General features: G+C 34.5%; 1 pseudogene; it reads left to right on the top strand.

Moving 5' to 3' along the window:
* The first annotated feature begins 1,021 nt into the window (after nucleotides 1–1,021).
* Nucleotides 1,022–4,445, top strand: LOC148601126 (uncharacterized; annotated as a pseudogene).
* The last annotated feature ends 5,280 nt before the right edge of the window (nucleotides 4,446–9,725 follow it).

The following is a 9,725-nucleotide window of genomic DNA, read 5'->3' as shown; positions in this document are numbered from 1 at the left end:
CAAAGATCCGACATAGAAAACAGACATACACAACAAAGAACATAAAATAACCTAAACAATTTAATCGCATACACTTGATTCATTTACCTTAAGTATTGTTTGTCTTCCGAACTGAGTTTGGAACGAAAGTAAAACTGACCACAGTAATTGCAATTTGACATTCTCATACAATCTCCGAAACATCGGCGACGTCTTCTACGCGTTAGCTAAGTCGACGCTGTTTCGGTGTTTTGTTCTCATTAGGTAAACATTATACGTATTTCCATTCTTCTTTTGCTATTTAATTTGGACTTCAATGACTATATGCGTAGTGACCAGATCAACAATTCTTTAGCCCTACATGATATTGTATATAATTCTGGTATCCCCAATTATCTTGGTTTACAGATACCAGTTGACTCTACATTGAACATACCTTTATGGAGAGCCTTTTTAACTGATTATTATGATTATGAAGTTTTGGATTTTTTTAGAATTGGGTTGGCCAGTTGGCTATTGTAAACATGATTTAACAGAAACAGTTGTTAGAAATCACAAATCTGCAATTTTTTTCATAAACATATAGACGAATACATCCAGAAAGAGTTAGAATATAAAGCATTAGCTGGTCCGTTCAAGATTAACCCCTTTCAGGTCCCTTTAGCTACATCCCCCTGGTCATCTGTAACAAAAAAAAAATGACAAAACTGAGCGTAGGACTATCATGGATTTGTCCTTCCCGAGTGGGTCTTCAGTCAATGATGGCATACCTAAAACGCCTACACGGGGGACCCATTCACATTACAGTACCCCACAACTTATTTAGTGCAACTCATAAATGAAAAAGGTCCCAGGTGCCTATTGTACAAAGTCGATATTAAGAGATGCTATCGATGGAACCAGTTGACTTCCATGATTATCATTTATTGGGTTTAATGTGAAAAGACAATTTGAACTTGACAAAAAAATCCCATTTGGTTTGCGAACTGGGGCTATGGCCGCACAAAGGACGACAAATGCTATAATGCACATACACAAAAACATGGGTTTCAATGGTGTGAATAACATTGATGATACTGGTTCAGCTGAAACAGACAAACATGCTGAGAGTGGCTTTCAAAACCTCAAAACTCTGATTAATTATCTTGCTTTCAAAGTAGCCGAATATAAATGTTCTGCCCCTGCCACAAGTATGATATTTCTGGGAAAACACTTCAATACGGTGAACATGACAATTTTCATTCCAACTAAAAAGCTGACTGAAATAAAAGGGATTATTAAAAATTTATAAACTCAGGAAACAATCACAAGAACAAAATTAGAATCCATCATTGGCAAGTTATCCAACATAGCCGACAGTGTCCGATCAGATAGAGTGTTCGTTGCACGCTTGCTTGCCCTACTTTGGACTGTTTCTCGTAAAGATCATAAATAAATGTAAAAAGGGAATAAAAAAAAAGATTTGAAATGTTTTTAACATTCATGGAAAGGTTTAATGGGAAAACAACCATTGGACAGAACCTGACCGTTTAATACAAACTGTTCCAACTTTTTCAGGAATAGGTAGTGTATTTTATGGTGATTGCAACGTAAAATACATTCATTGTAATATTTTAACATGCTGGTCTGATCACCACATATGTGTATTTAAACTACTTGCGATTTTAGTTAGTTTAAAAGCATAGGGAAAAGTTCACAAGATAAACATATAGTGTTCCAGTGTGACAATCGTCGTCGTCAGTTATTCTTCTTAACACGGGTAAATGTTGTGACCCTGTTATGTTAAGAATAGCAAGAAACATTTGGTTAATCTGGCACAATTTAACATTCAGATAGAAAGTGTCTATATCCAAGGAGTAAACAATAGGGCAGCAGATATATTATCACGTTGAGAATCACTTCAAAATCCGAATTACAAACTTCATGAAGTTCTAGATGACAATTATATTTTAGACATTGATCGTGAAGTTACTTTTTTTAATTTAGACGTTTCAATCTAATTTCAGGTCATCACTTCGTCAGAAGTCCAGGATTGTTTTGAAAGCTGCTTTCAGTCCAGGAACTTATAAGAACTTGAGAACTCAACTAAATGTATACCATTTATTCTGTGAATAGTTTTGCCGAACAGCATTATGTGAAGACCAAAAGACACTCTGTGGATATGTGTGTTTTTTATCCGATAATTTTAAAAAATATTGGATCGGGTAGAAACTACCTTTCAGGGGTTAAAACCTGTTCGATACTGTTGAATTTCGATTTCGAAGAATTTAATTCACCTTCAATAAGGTTTACCTTATCAGGAATTGACAAGCTTAATACCAATGTTCCAAACATCAAAATTCCATTTCAGCCACATTATTTATATCAGATGTATAAAGCTATAGACTTGTTTAATATGCAGGATTCTGTGTTATGGGCTGTAACAACTTTAACTTGTTATGCCATGTTGCGAAGGTCTTTGTTTGCAAATGAGTCAAGGAAAGCGTTTAGCCCTAAATAGCAGTTAACTCGAGGCGACATTCAAATTACAGAGGAAGGATAAGTCATTAATATTTAGTGGTCAAAAAGAAATCAAAAGCATAACAATATCAATCAGATTCCTTTAAAAAGAATTGAAGATTGCGTGTTGTGTCCGGTGTTAGCATACTCTGAAATGTTAAAATTGTTACCAGCACTTCCAGCAGAATTTGCCTTCGGTCTCAGTAATAGTGATGGAACTATTTGTGCCTCCTCAAAATCAGATCTTAATAACAGGCTTCATAATCTGTTAGTGCGTTGTAGTATAGACTGATCAATATCCATTTGATAGTTTGCATCGAGGCGGTGCCACGTGTGCAGCAGTGGCTGGATTTAAGGACTCAGAGATATGTACAATAGGCAATTGGGCATCTTCTTGCTACAGGGGTTACATCAAACATTCTACCGACAAACTCTATCACATCTCACACAAAATGGAACAACTTTGTATGAATTTCAGACCTTAAACTTTATACATGTAGCCATTTTTTCCTTTTTCTTTTCTGTCTTGCATTGCTTCGCCTTGGTGCTTGTGATGTTAATATATATAGTATGAAATTGTTTAAAATTTATTTCCGTCTTTGCTCATTACATTTTGTATGCGTATTTGCCTTAGTATATTGTGCATGCTTTATAACATGTATCTTATTGAACACCACCTTTCAATGTCAACACAGACTTCAATCTTCTTAGCCACCCTAGAATACAGAATAAATTATACGCACTTCCAATCTTCTTTTGCTATTTAATTTAGACATTAAACGTTGAAGAAACCGTTCATGATCTTGAAATGAGTATTTGGGAGTAGTAACTGTTATTTTGCATTCTCTCTGCGACATATCACTACCTGACAATGAAATTCTGCTTCCACTTATTTGCACGTGCATGTTGCCGTAGAACTCTCCGTTCGCACTTTGGCTTTGCTGCAGCATGAACTGTGCTCGCTTTTGTTTTGAAACGCTGTGCTATCATGTAATTGCGTTCAGAGCGAATAACTTTTTTATTTCTTTCGAAGTAAAATTTTGGCCCTATGTGAATTTTTGTCATATGATTTATTGCATTGTGATGTCAATTTCAATATCAAATTCTCAAACTAAAACAATATTTAAGATATCGTATTCTCTATGGTGATTTTGTGTTACCTTAATCTAATTAAGTCAATTTCTGGATCTTGTACACCATTTCCACGCTTACAACATGATACTTAGTTTAAAAAGGAATGATTACGCCTTAATGCCAACTAGTGCTTGACACGTGTCGCGGAGTTGGATTATTGCTGTTAAATTATTACCGGATTATTCTCACTTGATATATGATATGATATGCTATGATAAGGTCAAGATCGGGCAAATTAGCAGGCAAAAAAATCCATTCTTGTTTTGTTGTTAACCCTGACAAAATCATTCCAAATGCGGCCTTATTGTGGTTTTGCATTATCGCCTTGGAAGATTGCATGAGGCCTAATCTGGTGCAAACATGGCACGGCTAAATGTCTCGATATCTCTAATATCTCCATAAAAAAAACAAATGCTTACAATTGATACACTGAGTACTTATCTGAATGAGCTGTGTCACCAGACATTCAATTGGGTAAAAATGTTAAGATAATATGTAAATTAAGCTAGTTGTCAGATAATATTTTAACTGCATTATTCTTCAAAGAAATCCTATATCTCAGTGATGCAAAATTTATTTTGCGTAGTACGTATACAATTGAATTGTTTGGTAGAAAAACACTTTTTTGTGATGACTGTATACATTTTCAGGAGTTGCCTTACTAAAGCACTGTTCATAAAAATGAATTATTTTTATTTTTTTATGAAACTGTATATTGAATAGGATACAAACCAGTTTATTGTACAATGCCGAAAATATCGTACTTGTAATAAAAACCCGTATAATGTCTGAAGCAAAACATATAAAATGTCTGTTTCCTTTTTGTGCCTTCCCTACACATTTTATGACCATATTGACTGAAGCACTGTTAAAGTCATGACAGTTTCCCTATTAACTCAATGCAAAATGTTTTGGAAAAATAAAATAATTTCCCAACCTAACTTATTTTATTTTGCTGGTAGCAGAAAACAATTTTACTATTTTGTATGTCCTAATCACAACTCGTTTTGGATACAAATTAATTCAATCAGGTTCAACAAGATTCAAATCAATTGGTAGGTGAATAAATATTTCACATTTAAGCCCCACTTAAGTGTTGGTCTTTAAATTATATGTGAAGACATCATTGTTTGACATAATCAGAACTTTATTTGTAGTTAAAATGTGTTATAATTGCTAAAAACCGACATATAACTCTGAATTTTGAATATCCTAGATGTGTATTTCTCACAGAATATTGATAAAATATGGCTACTAAAACCTCATGTGCATACAGTATCTTCGACCATTTAAGTTATCTTTCATAACTCCCATTTATCCGTTCGTACAATGGTCATGTATTATTGGTCATTGCATTATCAATAAAGAACCTATGATTGTTTCAATACATGTATCAAGCTATCGCAATTGTCTTTATATCTCTGCAGTTAAGTTTAACAGTCGTAAGCAGATGGATGTCTCGCTGATAACCAACATGTCATAAACGGGGGGGGGGGTGCTTGAACGAGTTAACCTGTAATCGGTTGGTGGTGCAAACACATTTTGTCTATGAATAATAGCATCTCGTTTGTACAATTTCTTCCAATATGATGGCATATATGTGTTACTTTTCAGCAGGTTTATAAAAACTATCAAGATTGCTTTCCAAGTAAAAAAAGTATCTGTACTTTAATTTTTCCAATCCATTTGAATACAGTTATGTTTTTTTTAAATACGTCGACAAATGATCTCATTGAACTCCATACTGATCTAGTTGATCGTTATGGTGTATCCATCTGCATCATGAGAATCGATTTGTTCATCGTTTTAAGTTTTCCCTTTGTTTGCTTACCCAGTACATGACATTTTACAGTCATCTCGGTGGGTGTTTTTGTGAAGACAGAGGACACTTCCCTTGCCGGTGCATTTGGTCCATTCTCTTAGTTGTTAGTGGAGGCCGGGTTTCTCTTTCTCTGCCATGTCTTTGTACGTGTTATTTTGGTTATTTCATGTTCTTTGTTTTGCCTGTTGTTCCTGTCTAGTCTTTATCCTTTGAATACATTTTATTTATTTCCACTGGAATAATGGCTCTCATAAATACTCTCTTCCAAAGTATCATACACACTCAGTTTATTTAAGGCACTGAAGAAGGTCATTTGTTGACTAAAAATTTTGCCCATTATATACTTTATTATAGTGTGTTACCATCTTTATCGGTATCGTTGTACAATCCTTTAGACTTATATAATTATTTTTGTTTGTGCTGCATCGTCATGACTGGACGATCCGATACCATCTATAGATGTGATTGTTTAGCTTTTTGTCCCTAAACTGTATGTATATTCATCCTGATATATGCAAACGTAATCTAGATATGATGACATTAACAATGAAAGTGGACACCAAAATCAAATTTGTCAAGCTTTAAAGACGACATTTAAGGAATAACTCTTAAAACCTATATTTCCTTTTCCAGTAGGATTCTATCTCGACTTACAGCTTAATATTAGTATTCTTATAGTAAAATCGATCTGTCTGTTCGACTGTCCGTTCATCTCGTTAGTAAAATTATTTGATTCATTTTATTGAAACCTACAATGATGTTGGTACACGATATGTTAGAGTTCATATATCAAGGTTATGACCGAGAGGAATTTTGTTTTTTTTTAAGAGCATTAATTATGCAATAAACTACTCTTGTAAATGCATCTCCTCTTCCAATGAATCTTAGTACGATGTTAGCATATGATATTTGTATGTATATGTAGATCAGCGGGAAGCAAAGTAATTACCACTAGACAACAGAAGGGGGATTATCGAACTTGGTTTTTAGATTTTTGTACCTTCAGAATTAAAATGCATTGTGTCGCCAGTTCATGAGAGAAAAAAACTACCCTACCATGTCTTCAACACTACACCAAATATAGTCTGTATGGGTGCTATGTAGAGAATAGAAATCCGCTGAGCGTAAATTGCGGTCAAGATTCTTGACAAATCGGAAAATAAGTAATTGTAACACCTCTGCACTGGACAGACTTCTTACTACCGTTTGCCATCTTTAATTTGAGATAATAGGCTTCGGACCACTTCGTCATAATTCTATCATATTGAATATTATTGGAAGTTATGTTTGCCTTCTTTGTATCAGAAAAAAAGAAAAAAACACATATTTTTTTTTATTTAACATTCAGAAGACTAATATGAATCTGTATGAAATTAACGTTTTCTTTGTCATTATTTTGATATTGTTACAAATTTGAGAAAGTCAATTTTGTTTTAGTCAGGTGTAAGGATATGCCTTTGGAAAAATGCTATAGGAACAGAAATAAAAATCGGTTGTAAGAAATAGTTCTTAAATGTCTTCTTTTAAGCTTGACAATATTGATTTTAGTGTCAAAGACAGACAAACACTCAAGAATATTACTGGTCGTTATTACTCCAAGAAAGACCTCGATATAAATATTTTGCTCTTGGCAGGGGTTCCTCATACTTTGTAAACTTAATTCTAGATCATCTTCCAAATGGCCCCGTGCAGGTCCGGGTGTTAAAAGAATAGGCCTGCAGCAGCGCTAAGCTTGCCGTATAAGGCGACTAAATAGTGTTCAGAAACCTAGCCGGGGGCTAGGCGCTTTGCCTACAGAGCAACTGGGATGTGTGCCCCAGGTGGTGGAATGGGGTACCCCTGGCGTGTTACATGCTGGGGTTGTCAGGCTATAATACGGAAAACCTGACCGCAAACCATAGTGGTGCACCGTGTTGGGAAAGAAGCCACGTTCCTCGCACGTTAAAGAACCCTGCTGTGGTATTCGATAGGAGTAGGAACCTTTGCGCTCCGCCACAGGAGGCTAAATTGCCCGACCTTACCCATATCCCCCTTTTTCCAGTGGTAATCAAAATTTGTCGACCCTATTATCCTTGTGACCCATCCTTTCTTTTTTTCATTTCATGTTCATTTTATCGTCCATTTCATGTTCATTGTCTGAATATAGCTGAAATATTGCTGCTCGGACGTTAAACCCCAACAAACAAACAAACAAAATCTTCCAAATGTACCGAAGATGTTTTCAAAATGCTGGAATTTTTTTATTGACAACATATTTGTCCAGTGTGGTGGACGCGTTTTTCAACAAACGGTCGGCATTCCATTGGGAACAAATTGTGCTCTACTAGCTGACCTGTTCTTTCACTCTTATGGGGCTGACTTTATTGCTGCCTGCTCGAATTCAAAAGGAACATCGTTTAGCTAGATCCTTTAATTTCAGTTTCCGTTATATAGATGACGTATCATAGATAAACAATGCTAGTTTCGGAGAATTGATACATCGCATCTACCCCCAAAGGACTTGAGATAAAGGATACTCCAGACACTGTGAAGTCAGCCTTATATCTTAACCTGCTCTTAGAAACCGATGATAAAGGAAAAACACTGGCCAAACTATGCGTTCACGCGATAACTTTTCATTCTGTATTAGCAGTTTTCGTTCATTGCTTCCGCACCTGCGTATGGAGTTTTCATATCACAACTCATACGTTATGCCAGAGCTTGACGTAACTACCCAGACTTATGCATCGTGCTAGACTTCTTACAATTAGGCTTCTGGAACAGGGTTATGTTACTACAAAATTATAGTCGTCATTACAGACGTTTTATTGGCGTCATCATGCACTCGTTGATCGTTACGGTGTGTTCGTCTGCACCATGATAACTGATTTGTTCAACGTGTCATAGTTTTCCTATCCTCTTTCGTCTGCCCCGGACTTGACTTTTTTAGCAACTCCACCTGGCCGCCAGACTATATGTTAATCCTTTTATGTCAATCAATATCTCTTTCCAAATCATAAATATGTTCCGTTAATTATTCGGCTGAATAATATTCTCTCATTGCTGAACATGTAACTGTTAATAAGATCTAGTCTTCAAATCTAGATTTGAGGACCTTCTTGTTTGGCCTCGAAATAAGTTGAGTAATAAATTTTCATTTAGGAAATTTGTCTTCTGCAGAATGTGTCAAGAAACATAAGATGTGTGACGCATTTTTCATTTAATACGCTTATTATTAAAATTCTTCTCTGTTTTGTTAATATTTTTTATGTTTAATAACCAGACGGTGAAAAGCAATTATTTTGAAAGTGACGGGAAAAAATATAAAGTGATCAAAAAGGTATATTTTGAAAAAATCGTTTGTACATCTTTGAAATTATTTAAGTTGAAAATGGTTTTCCAGTGTAGGAATAAATACTTTGTTTTTTTATTAAATTCAATTGCAAGTTAATTATTAGGCTGGTTTAAAAGTTTGTGAATAAGGTGACATGAAACAAAATTTGTAAATGTTTGTGAAGTTGGATACTGTTTAACTATTAATCGACATATTATATCTCCGAAAAAAGTACAAAATTATATATATAAATATATATATTTGATAAAACAATTCTAAAATAGAATTGCCACTCGTTGAACTTATAACGTTACCTCTGTACTACATTTGGAGTTTTTACCAACATAGGTTTTCCAATTTGATATAAAAGATTAATATCAATCCAATGAAATCATTTTAGTATTACAATGAATGCTTGTAAAACCCAATAAATTACTCTTCTTTTATTAATGGCAACAATTGAAGTTTACTCCTGTGTCCATTTAAATGTTGGTTAGTGTTGTAAAATAACAGTAAAGAAATTTATTTGTGATATACTCTGTTTCTACAAGTACTAACATAGCAGAGCACCTTATATGTGAAAGCTATATCTTTTAGGTCTTTAACAGCTTTTTAAAATAAAGTCGTAAATATTTTAAAGATCGCACCATGTAGAAACCAGGTCGATCTTCTGATATGGTTGACACGGCACGTAGTTTAGTTTTATCCCAAGTATCTGTTCCAATGTAATGTAATTCTTTATGATGTCAGAAAGAACGGTTTCTTTTCTGTATCAAAGGTGGACAATATATATGGCTCAAAGTTCTCTGACAAATCATCTAAATTATGACTAGATCAAGATTTTAGTGCCTTCTGTGTATTTAATTATCTTTTCTACAATTTCAGTAAATTACAATACAAACATCCATTTCGTATGAAAAATGAGATCGAAAATTTTAATGGTTAAAATATTTTTTTTAAATGAAATTTGCTTGTGCC

This window comes from Perna viridis, chromosome 12, assembly GCF_037379345.1.
Source record: "Perna viridis isolate PV_CMFRI_1.1 ecotype Kerala chromosome 12, ASM3737934v1, whole genome shotgun sequence".
Lineage (NCBI taxonomy): Eukaryota > Metazoa > Mollusca > Bivalvia > Mytilida > Mytilidae > Perna > Perna viridis.
This window is presented reverse-complemented; position numbering and strand designations above follow the sequence as displayed.